This window comes from Pinus tabuliformis, chromosome 4_2, assembly GCF_031772625.1.
Source record: "Pinus tabuliformis cultivar Carrire ecotype Pingquan chromosome 4_2, CPIR1, whole genome shotgun sequence".
In the NCBI taxonomy this organism is placed as follows: domain Eukaryota; kingdom Viridiplantae; phylum Streptophyta; class Pinopsida; order Pinales; family Pinaceae; genus Pinus; species Pinus tabuliformis.
Window position 1 is genome coordinate 423,382,193 of NC_142304.1, and position 12,523 is coordinate 423,394,715.

A 12,523-nucleotide genomic window follows, 5' to 3' on the forward strand; every position below is an offset into this window, starting at 1 on the left:
ATTGTAGCTTAACAGAGAAACACATGAGGCAAGAGGAGAATCACATAAAGCATGAAAGAAGACAACAAGACTTGATAACAGAGTTTGTCCATCTTGGACTACGTCTCCGGGCCCTACTCGATCAATGGGGAGGCCTTCATTCATTAAGTGGCATGAAAAAGAAGAGTACAAGCATCAGTTACAAAAAGGAGTCTTATACCTCCATACTGAAAAATGGACGAAAAATTCAAAACTCTGATGGAGAAATGGATAGCGCCATTGCGTTCGTGGCGTCGAGAAGTGTTGAAACCATATAAAATTTGTCAAATTCTGACAAAGTGAAAATTCGGCCCTCCTGCAAAATTCTGCCTCGAACTGCGTGCACTACCTCCTTTGCCTGAGCGCACTAAAAACTGCGTTTTAAATAAAAATTAGCCAGCAGATTTTTCAAGGAACTATTGTGGCACAGTGGGTAAAAATTGGAAAGTGGTTGAGGAGGGGTCGGGGGATCAAATCCCGCACCTCCCCTTTTATCCATGTAATATGTTCATATGTAATTTTTGGGGGCGGGTCTGCTGTACTTGGTGGCTCTCCCCCATTTCCATTGCCATTTTATTTATTAGGGGACGTGGAGGGACAATGGGGTTGACAGCCCGCACCCCCCACTATGTTTATTTGTTACGGGAGTTGTGGGGTGGCGGGGTCATGGCCGCCCACCCCGGTTGTTCGTTGTTTGATCCGTGGGATGTGGGGAGGGGCCGAGGGTCATGGCCCGCCCCTCCATAAACAACTATATTTTTATGCATTTTCAGTTGGGGTGGCAAGGTTGGTGGCCCGCCACCCCCTTTTTTAAATATTTTTTTGTTTAAATGAAAACAAAATGGCGCATTTTTGAAAATTTTGTTTTGGACCGTAGGAGTCTTTTTAACTAGGCCACATTTTCGCCCGGAATCTAGCCAGAGTTGGCCGGATTCCGTCTGCCAGAAAAAGTCCAAATTGCTCCTTCATTAACCCTACCTAGTCATCAAAAGTCAACCCAACTTTGACTACCTCTATCTCCTTCATCCGGACTCGGATTGGAGTGTTGTTCGCACCGTTGGAATTAGGGCAACAACCACTTCAATCTGATGTCAATTTCATCACCTTTTGGCCACTTTTAATTTTGAGCTTTTTCCATGCCACTGTGTCTGAAGATCCCCCTGGATCACCAAAGCTCTGATGCCAATTTTTATGCAGCCAACTCACAAAATAGAAGAAAAGGTAAATCAACAACTTCAAAATCAGCCTCTTCGAGGGGGAAACCTCCTTTACATTACACAAATAAACAATTCTTGGATGATACAAATGACAAAACCTCCTTTCTATATATAGGAGTCTAAGGGGTCACAATATAGTCAAAGCCCACATAACAATAATAATGTAAGGGCACAACAATAACAATAGTGGGCTTCTATGGGGCATAATAATAACAATATGGGGACAACATGGGCACAACAATAACAATAAGAGGCTACAATGACAATAATAACAAGAGAATACACTAGTATTATAGGGACCTAACAACCCTATCATAGTAGTGGAAATAACATTTGTTAGCTCAAGCATTCATTAATTGTTCAACAATTAATCAAAACATATCAAGATCCATAGGCAATATACATCGTATAACCAGCATATATCCAGCAAATGAACATCATATAAACCATGGAAACTCAACCATAATATCACCAACATAATCAATGCATATTCTCAACAATGTAAACTTTGAAACGGGAACTGATATTGTTACCCATTTTGTAGAGATAGCAAAAAAGTGACCCGATTTTGAAAAGGGGTGATGCAGAATACACATGTTTTGTAGAGATAGCAAAAAAGTGACCCGATTTTGAAAAGGGGTGATGCAGAACACACATGTTTTTTTTAGAGCACAGTTTTTGGCACTTTAATTTTTTTTAATTTTTTTTATCTACACTGTGTTTTAGAATGGTAGTGATTTTCATGCTGATTTTAAAAAGTGGTTATTCTGCATCAGACCCTTTTTTTAAAAGACCTATTTTTTGACTTTAACTTTTCTAATGTATGTAATGTAAATAATTATTTTGTAAATTTAATAATTTTGGAAGTGGTCTTCTTCTTCATATTTTCTTGTTTTTATTTTTATTTTTTATTTTTTTGGTAGTGAGGTTTTTATTGATTTGCATATTTAAAAAAGAAGGTCAATATTTTTCATATTTTACATATTTATACATCGTTAATTAAATTTTCAATCCAAATGAAATAATTGTCTCTAAAAAATATATATAAAATTATATATAAAAAAAGACAAAATAAAAAATAAAAAAGTGTTAAAAAAAAATTATCTTATAAACCATAAAACACTTTGGAAAAAAAAAAGCACAATTTTATATATATATATATATATATATATATATATATATATATATATATATATATATATAATTAAGTCGATAAAAATTGAGAAATTAAAAAAAAAAAAACATTAGCAAAAACTAGGAAAAAAATTTTAAAAACAAACTAGTTTAAAAAAAAATAGAAAATTAACCAAAAAATAAATTTAAAAAACTAATAAAATAAATATTAAAAAAAAAGGGTTAAAAAAATTATCTCGCAAAAAAAAACATTAGCAAAACTGGGAAAAAAAAAAAAAAAAAACTAGTTTAGAAAAAAATAGAAAATTAATGAAAAAAAAAATTGGAAAAAATAGTAAAATTAATATTAAAAAACAAAAATAAATTCAAATTAAAAAAAAAAAAAAAAAAAAACAAACAAACAAACAAACAAAAAATACGTAATTTTTATTAAAAAAAAATGTAATTATTTTTTATTAAACATACATATTTTATATATATATATATATATATATATATATATATATATATATATATATATATATATATATATATATTAAAATTTAATTTTTTTTTAAACAACTTTTTTTATTATTTAAAAAAAAATTATAATTTTTTTAAAACAATTTTTATTTTTATTTTTATTTTTTTCCTTAAAAATACAAATTATTAAATCTACGTTTTATATTTAAAAAAATAAATAAATAAATAAAACTTACATTTAAAAAAAATAAATTTACATTTCTTTTTTTATTTAAAAAAAAATTAATAAAATTAATATTCTTTTTTAAACCATTCTTTTTTTATTAAAAAAAAATTATAACTTTTTTTTAAACATTTTTTTGTTTTTTATTTTAAAATATAAATAATAAAAAAATGATTTTTAAAAAATATATATATATTTTTTTATTTAATTATTAAAAAAAAAAATTAAAATTTTAAAAAATTTAAAAATTAACATTTTTTTTTAATTATTAAAAAAAAAATTTATGAGCCCCGGCCGCGCCACCACAGGCGGCCGGTGGGCGGCCCGTCGATTCCCGGAATCGACGGGCCGCCCACCGGCCGCCCGTGGTGGCGCGGCGATGGGCGGAGGGGCTGCACGCAGGCCCTCCGCCCACCGCCGCACCACCACGGGCAACCGGTGGGCGGCCCGTCGATTCCGAGAATCGACGGGCCGCCCACCGGCCGCCGGTGGTGGCGCGGCGGTGGGCGGAGGGGGTTTGTGAGATGCTACTAGGACCGACAGGCATGATGAATTCAGGCTGCTTGGAATCTCAAGCAACCATTTATGCTTTGTCAACAGTAATGCAAATCATTCCTAAAGAAACTTTTACTGAATTTATAAAGAGGTTGGAACAGCTTCAGGAGCGAAGTCTGCATGATCTGCTTTCAGAAAATGATATCAAGATATTCAACACGGCAGAAGGGACATTGTCTAGTGAACAAGGGGTTTATATTGCAGAGGTAGTGAGCGATAAAAATATAAAGCAAGCAAAAGGACGATTCAAGTCATATGATGATCAGGCTGATGGGGAGCCTGTTAAATCCATGCCACCTGTTCGTCAAGTTCCAGCCAAAAAGGAGACACCAAACTTGGTCAAAAGAGATGGTCCCAAGGTAACAAAGAAGCTAGGCGATGGAGAAAAGACAAAAACTGCAAAAGAAGAGGCACGCGATTTGCAGCTTAGAGAGGAAGCAACTGTACGTTTGAAGGTCAAACATATACAGGAAAATCTGTCACTGATGTTGAAAGCTCTTGGAGTAATTGCTATAGCCAACCCAGTATTTACACATGGGCAGTTGCCCTTCTTGGAAGACTATGTGATGCCATTGGTAAGTTCACCTATTGTAAACAGTGATGCATTTGAAACTATGGTGAAATTAGCCAGATGTGTTGCACCTCCCATAAGGGATTTAGCCCTTGATCTTGGTGCGGCTTTAAAAATTGTAGCTACATCAAAGGCATCCATTGTACAGGAACTAGTTTTATCTTCAGATCAAACAAATGCTAAGGAGAAACCGGTGGCAGAAATGTTTGAAAGAATAGTAGCTGGTTTGGTAACAACATGTAAAGATGGTCCACTCCCTGCAGATTCCTTTACGTTCATTTTTCCGATCTTGGAACAGATTCTTTTTGCCCCCCAGAAGACAAAGGTCCATGATGATGTTTTGTGGATTCTTTCTTTGCATCTAGATCCAGTTGTGCCACTTCCTCGACTGAGGATGATTGAGGTTCTGTACCATGTTCTTGGTAACATGCCAGCCTACCAAGCTTCAATTGGGCCTATGTTAAATGAGTTGTGCTTGGGACTTAAACCTAACGAACTGGCACCGACACTTGGCAGAATATATTCAAAACATGCTCATGTATGGATGGCTTGCTTGAATGCAATTAGATGCACCCCAGCAGTTTCTAAGAGAGTTGTCCCTAAAAATGTTGACGTGGCAACCAGTGTTTGGATTGCATTGCATGACCCTGAAAAGACAATTGCAGAGTTAGCAGAGCCACTCTGGGATCTTTGTGGATTTGACATTGGGAAAGACTATTCCGGCCTGCTTGCTGCACTTTCCCATGTGAACTTTAATGTTCGTCAGGCTGTTGCAGAATCACTGGCTGCAGCCATGGATGAAAATCCTGAAACCGTACCGGAAACTCTGTCATCATTGACCTTTCTTTACAAACACGATACTCTTGCAGGACGTGATGGCGTGGATCCATCTTGGCCTGGAAGACAGGGCATAGCTCTAGCCTTGAATGCAGCAGCTGATATTTTAACGGCAAACGATCTTCTTGTGGTTATAACTTTCCTGATTTCTCGAGCTTTGGCTAACTACAATATGGATGTACGATCAAGAATGATAGATGTTGGTATAGTAATTATTGATAAGCATGGAAAAGATAATATTACCCGCTTACTTCCCATTTTTGAGAATTACTTGAATAAAAAGGTTACTGATGAAGAGACATATGACTTGGTACGTGAGGGTGTTGTTATATATACAGGATCACTTGCTAAACATCTTTCGATGGATGATCCAAAAATAACAGTTATATTGGAGAAGTTACTTGAAGTACTGAATACACCATCAGAATCAGTTCAGCGTGCAGTATCAAATTGCTTTCCGCCTCTCATGAAATCCCAGGAGGTAAATGCTGAAGCACTGACTTCTAGGCTACTAAAGAAACTGACACAAAGTGACAAGTATGGAGAACGTCGTGGAGCAGCATTTGGGCTTGCTGGAGTTGCAAGGGACTTAGGCATTACAAGCCTTAAGAAATACAACATTGTGGATGCACTCAAAGCTGGATTGGAAGACAGGAATTCAACAAAGGCACGCGAAGGAGCTCTGTTTGGATTTGAATGCCTTTGTGAGAAACTAGGACGGCTGTTTGAACCGTATGTAATACAAATTCTTCCCTTGCTATTGGTATGCTTCTCTGATCCAGTTATTGTTGTTCGGGAAGTTGCTGAGTGTTCTGCTCGTGCTATGATGTCTCATTTGAGTGGACAAGGGGTGAAGCTTGTTCTCCCATCCTTGCTTCAGGGTTTGGAGGATAAAGTTTGGAGGACTAAAAAGGGGAGTGTCCAGCCACTGGGAGCAATGGCTTACTGTGCACCCCAACAGCTATCGCAATGTATTCCAAAAATTGTTCCTAAACTGACTGAGGTTTTAACGGACACACACCCAAAGGTTCAATCCGCTGCTCAGATGGCTTTACAGCAGGTTGGCAGTGTGATCAAGAACCCTGAAATATCTGCACTAGTTTCAACATTACTTTTGAGTATCTCAGATCCCAATGAATACACAAAGCATTCCCTTGACATTCTTCTGCATACAACGTTTGTCAATACTATTGATGCTCCATCGCTAGCATTGTTGGTGCCTATAGTCCACTGCGGTCTTAGAGAAAGAAGTGCAGATACTAAAAAGAAAGCAGCCCACATTGTTGGAAACATGTGTTCTTTGGTATCGGAATCGACGGGCCGTCGGCCACCCGTGGTGGCGCGGCGATGGGCGGAGGGCCTGCGTGCAGACCCCTCCGCCCACCGCCGCGCCACCACGGGAGGCGGGTGGGCGGCCCGTCGATTCCACCGCCGCGCCACCACGGGCGGCCGGTGGGCGGCCCGTCGATTCCGGGAATCGATGAGCCGCCCACCGGCCGCCCGTGGTGGCGCGGCCAGGGCTCATAATTTTTTTTTTTAATAATTAAAAAAAAATGTTAATTTTTAAATTTTTAAATTTTTTTTAATAATTTTTTAATATTTAAATAAAAAATATATAATTTCTTTTAAAAATCATTTTTTTTATTATTTATATTTTTAAATAAAAAACAAAAAAATGTTAAAAAAAAAAAAAAGTTATAATTTTTTTTAATAAAAAAAGAATTGTTTAAAAAAAAAATTAATTTTATTAAATTTTTTTTAAAATAAAAAAAGAAATGTAATTTTTTTTTTTAAATTTAGGTTTTATTTATTTATTTATTTTTTTTTAAATAAAAAGTAGATTTAATAATTTGTATTTTTAGGGAAAAAATAAAAATAAAAATAAAAATTGTTTTAAAAAAATTATAATTTTTTTTTTAAATAATAAAAAAGGTTTTTTAATAAAAAATAAAAAAAAATTAATATATATATATATGTTTAATAAAAATTAATTACATTTTTTTTTAATAAAATTACGTATTTTTTTGTTTTTTTTTTTAATTTGAATTTATTTTTGTTTTTTTTAATATTAATTTTAGTAGTTTTTCAATTTTTTTCGTTAATTTTCTATTTTTTTTTTAACTAGTTTTTTTTTTTTTTTTTTGCAAATGTTTTTTTTTTTAATTTCTCTATTTTTACTTATATATATATATATATATATATTCCAAATTTTTTTATGGTTTGTGAGATAATATTTTTTAACATTTTTTATTTTTTTATTTTTATCTTTTATATATATTTTTATATTTTTTTTTTAAGTAATCAACATTTTAATCTTAATTTTAGTAATTTTATTTTTTTTTTGTTAATTTTTTATTTTTGTAGATCTAGTTGGTTTTTAATTTTAATTTTTAGTTTTTTAGTTTTTCCTTAATTTTTTTTTTAATTTTTCTATTTTCACCTACTTAATTTTTTTGTTTTTTTTAAATGTTTTTTTTTCTTTTCCATTTTTTTTGGGCAATTTTTTTTATGTTTTACAAGATAAATCTTTTTCTTTTTTCTCTCCATTTTTTTAAATATTTTTTTTACTATTTAATTGTTTATAGTTTTTTTTTTTTTTTTTTTTTTTTTTTTTTTAGTTTTTTAATTCTTCTCATTAATTTTGTTTTTTTTTACAGTTTTATGATTGACTTCTTTTTTCCGTTTTTTATTTTTATTTTATATTTTCCTTTTAGTATATATTTTAATCTATGTTTTGTTATTTTTTTTTAACTTTTTTTTTTGTGTTTTTTCATTGTTTTAATTTTTATTTTTTATTATTTTTTTTTTATGTTTTTTATGTTTTCATTATTTTTTAAAATTTAATGTTTTTCGGGTTCATGATAAAATATTTTACACCATTATTTCTAAATGTTGAAATTTTACTGTTGAAAAAAAAAAAAGTGTTCTCCCAGCATCAATACTTTTCGTTTTGAGGGTGTTTTCTGGATATTTTTTGCTCAAAAAATTTGTTTTCACCACCATTTTTAAAACATGTTGAAAATTTACCCAAGAAAAAAAAAAAAGGTGTTATTCCAGCATCAACACTTTTCATTTTTAGCACTGTTTTTGATGTTTTTTCGAGGTTTTTTGGCCAGAGTTCCCGTTTTGAGTTTATAGTTCTCGTTTCATAGTTTACATTGTTTCTCATAGATCACAATAGAAAACACCTCATATTAACACATGAAAATGCCAACAAAGTCCGGGACTTCCACGTACCACCCGGCCATAGATTGGGCTGAACCAAATATTTCTTTCAGTCAATCATGTCTGCACCATATTCCAAGCATGAATGTGGGATCTTGTAAAATAAACCAAACAAAACCAAACTAGGGCTTCCATAGGCCAAACCACCTCAACCCTCAACCAGTGACTCGACCGCACGTCGAACATCACTAACATCAACCGATCGGTCTCTACCCAAGTTTTCCAGGGCTCCAAAGTGTTTGTTCCAACCACGGCTCTAGGAACTAACAACTCAAACCACAACCTTCCAGGGCTCCAGACCATTTGTGCAACCCGGCTCCAGGAACTAGTAATTCAACCCACCAAGGGCTCTAGAGAATTTGTCCCAACCTAGGCTCCAGGACTAGTAACTCAACCCAAGATGTTCCAAGGCTTCCAGAGTGTTTGTTCCAACCAAAAGCTCTAGGAACTAGTAACTCAACCCACAACCATAAGGAACCTTAGCACCAACCAAAAAATAAAAAGTGGGAAAACACACAACACCATGACTATCCAGGAAATGGCAAGGCAAGGCTAAAACCATTGTCAATCCAGGAAAATATCCATGCCAATGACAAAACATAACCAATAAACCACATGTATATACCATGCAAGGAAAAATCAGCAAGGACATCATACATGCAACTCAATACCTGGAAATCAATCCAATTGTAGTCATTGATCTACTTATTCCCTTGTGCTTTCCTGCTTTCATTTGCCTTCTTTCTCCAAATCCAATGTATGTTATAGTGCTTCAATAATGCTCCAAGAAAAATCTGTGTGCAAGAGTGTGAGAGAGTGAGAGAATAGAAGAGAGCTCCAAGCTAAAATTGACAAAAGACTAGCAATTGATCCTTAGAAACCTTCTTATCATTGAGGTCTCTATTTTCTTCATTTTCCTTCAATTTCCCTCACATGCAAATTTGTGACCTTTCACCTTCCTTTTCTCCTATTTTCCTTTATTTTCATAAATAAATTCCAATTGATGCCTCTTTGCCACCCCATTAGGACGTTTTTCCCATCATTCAGCATGGAATACATGTCCCATGACCTTGGTCTTATAATTTTTTATGTGGAAAATAAACCAGGGGCTATTACATCAAATACTTTGCATGTGCATTATTCACCTTACACACACCATCAATACTAGCCAAATTGTTTTATTAACCATTACAAGTAAATTAATTTCTTATCTTTTACTTTGAAATTGTGCACACGAACATAGCTTAAAACTAGGAGGAAAGTAAGTGGTCCTAATCCACATATCGTTTTAACTTGTTTTGCTCATTCCAATTCACACCACACCAAACTTAACTAGGAGGAATATAAGTGGCCCTAACTCACACATTTTTTTGCTTGTTTGCTAACCAAAGCCATTATTTCATTTTATTTTGGAATTAGGAGTTGGTGTTAGTAAAGAAAGAAAGTAGGCACTTCACCCCTTGCATCCTTATGGTGAATCTATGGGGACTATATCTTAAATATTTCTCAAAGCACTAATTTTTCCATCTCCCTATATGCAAGCACATACAATAATTAAGAAAGAGTAAGTGGCCCAATATCCATGCATATTTTAGTTTCTTGCAAGGAAAAAACATCTCATAGTATAATTAGGGGAATTGTAAAGGATCATCGCATATCCACATCATTGCAATTCACAATTTGTATGTTCACAATTTCACTTGCACACACCTTCACTCCACACCCTAAGCTCACTTAAACTTGGTATAAAGGGTATCCCCTTTTGGAATCTTTTTACTTAGTTTCTTTGAACTTACAGTTTTTTCACACCTTAAGTGAAGCAAATACTCTCTAGAAACAACCTTAACTTGAACATATTAAATTCTCCACAAGGGCCACAAGATAATTTATAGTTCAGGTTAGGAACATGGAGGTAGGAAACACATAAGTCTTCGTGGTTTTTTTAATATTGAAATATAGAAGTTGTCTTTTAGGGAGCTTAAAATCCTACATCATCCAGTGAAAAATCTAGTAATGAGAATAAACTCTTGAAGGGGATAAGGCTTAGGTGGCGGATTGTCATGAACCTTCTTGTTGTCTATCGACACTCGGTATGGTTTTTGGGTCCAAAAATGACAACTAGAAGCCAAGATTCACTCATTCCCATTGGATGTAGGTAACTTAGTGGCCAAATATTAGGACATATTTCCCTATAGGTAGTAGGTGTGGGAGCACAAGACACCTAAGGTAATTTTGATCAGGCTACTAGAAGCATTCCGAGCTCTTTCTAGATGTAGCCCTAGTACGTCGGTCCACTATAACCCTCTCCATACCTTGGTTGGCTTTTTTTCTACTGGAAGCATCGCCAGTGACATTCATGATGTGACCCCAATACCCTATTCTAAAATATTCACAAGGCACAATTGCCACTTGAGCATAAGGACGTTATGTCTTTTTAGGAATTTTCGCATATGCAAAACCTCACAAAACATTTTTTGTTAATTGTTTCACACATTAGAATTAAAGGGAAAATTAAACATTTATTTTTCACTTTGTATTATGTATGTGATTCATTTAGTTTTCCAAAATAAAATTCCCCACCTCACATTTTCCCACAAACTTATTATGGAACCATATAGGACCCAAGGGTTACTTGTCACTCTAGGAATGTTCGGTCTCTCACCATTCTACCACAGAAGACAAGACCAAGCCACCTTGTTTGGCACATCCATTCTTAGAGCCACCTTATTGGGATGTAATTCCTCTCAAAGGACCCCCACCACTAACCCTCGGGGAAATAGAAACATTACCCCAGAGGGTACTCCAACCAACCCCACCCCGCAGGGTACCCCAACTAATACCACCCCACAAGGTACACTAATACCAATACAGAAACCAACACCAACACACAAGGTCATTAAATCATGGCTAACACCAACAAGATACCATTTGTCACTTCTTTAAATATCCCAAATTTGACGAAACTCACAAGTGATCCTATTGCCCATAATCAAAAATGCCCCCCCCATACCAACCAAGTTATAATCAGATATCCCTAATGTAATAGCCCCATATTACATTTTCATGTAAATAAATATCATATGGACATTATAAAAGCAAAAATCAAATTAAGGTCATGGGACACATATTCCAAGCTGAATGCGGGGTGGAATTACACTGGGATCCACTTGTGGTTAATTATTTATTTATTGGCTATGGAAATTGGCATTGGCATTGGCAAGAGACAAAAGGAAATAATGGAAAATTATTTATTATAAGATAGCAAGGACATGTTCCAAGGATGCAAAAGAAAAAGGGAAAATGAAGAAATTCCACTTCATCAAGTGGGGAAGAGGAAGAGACAAGAAAAGGAGAAAATATGTATAAATTTAATGTGTAGATTAAAAAATTCTCATGAAATTTACTAGATAGCAAGACTTGAAGCTATTGTACTCATCTGTAGAAATAAAATCACAATCGTGAACACAAATAATTAACATGCATCAAGATTCAACACACATACATAGATATTTATCTAGGGGAAAGCAACTACTCAAAACCCCTTATTATATGTATTGCATTAATCAAATAATAGAGAAGAAATATAATGCTTTCTCAAACTTGAGCAACCTTTCCAATTTCTCATCCTGCCAAGCTCCCATTTCCTGGCATTTTTTTATGAGGAATTATCCCCCTATTAATTAGGGAAATTACTCATTGAGAATTGAGTAATTCCTTTATGCCCTTCTTTGACTGAATGCACCACCTATATAACTTGGAAAATATATGATTGATAGTACACTTCCCTTGAACTCCAAATCAATTGGGTAACTCAAATTATTTGTATGCATGAGTTAATTTAGGTTGATTGATTAGTTTAACTTGATGATCACTCAGTGTGAAAAAAAGTTACACACCCTTGAGTGAGTCTACACTAGTTCTACTAACAATGAGAACTAATTACACTAACAATAACTCAAATTAACTTAAATAGGTTGATACAAATTAGCAATCACTCATGTAGAACTGAAATCAAGTGTCTCCAACTTGAATTTACTAAGTTAACTGAGTGAAAATACCTATGTCAAGGTATTTTCTCCTAATTTAATCAAGGTAAAATTAAATTAGGATTTTCTTGTTGCATTTTTAACACTCCCTCTCAGCAAGAAAGGGATTATCGGATACCACAATCTTGCCTCTATGGAACTCTTATTTTCCTCTTGACAAATCCTTTGTCAAAATATCTACATCATGTTCCCCTGTTGGAATGTACTGCAACAACATAATCTTCCTTTGCACACA

The 12,523-nt window shown here is 34.3% G+C and overlaps 1 pseudogene; it reads left to right on the forward strand.

Moving 5' to 3' along the window:
* The first annotated feature begins 3,597 nt into the window (after positions 1–3,597).
* LOC149169753 (protein ILITYHIA pseudogene) overlaps positions 3,598–12,523 on the forward strand; it is a 67,261-nt pseudogene continuing 58,335 nt past the window's right edge.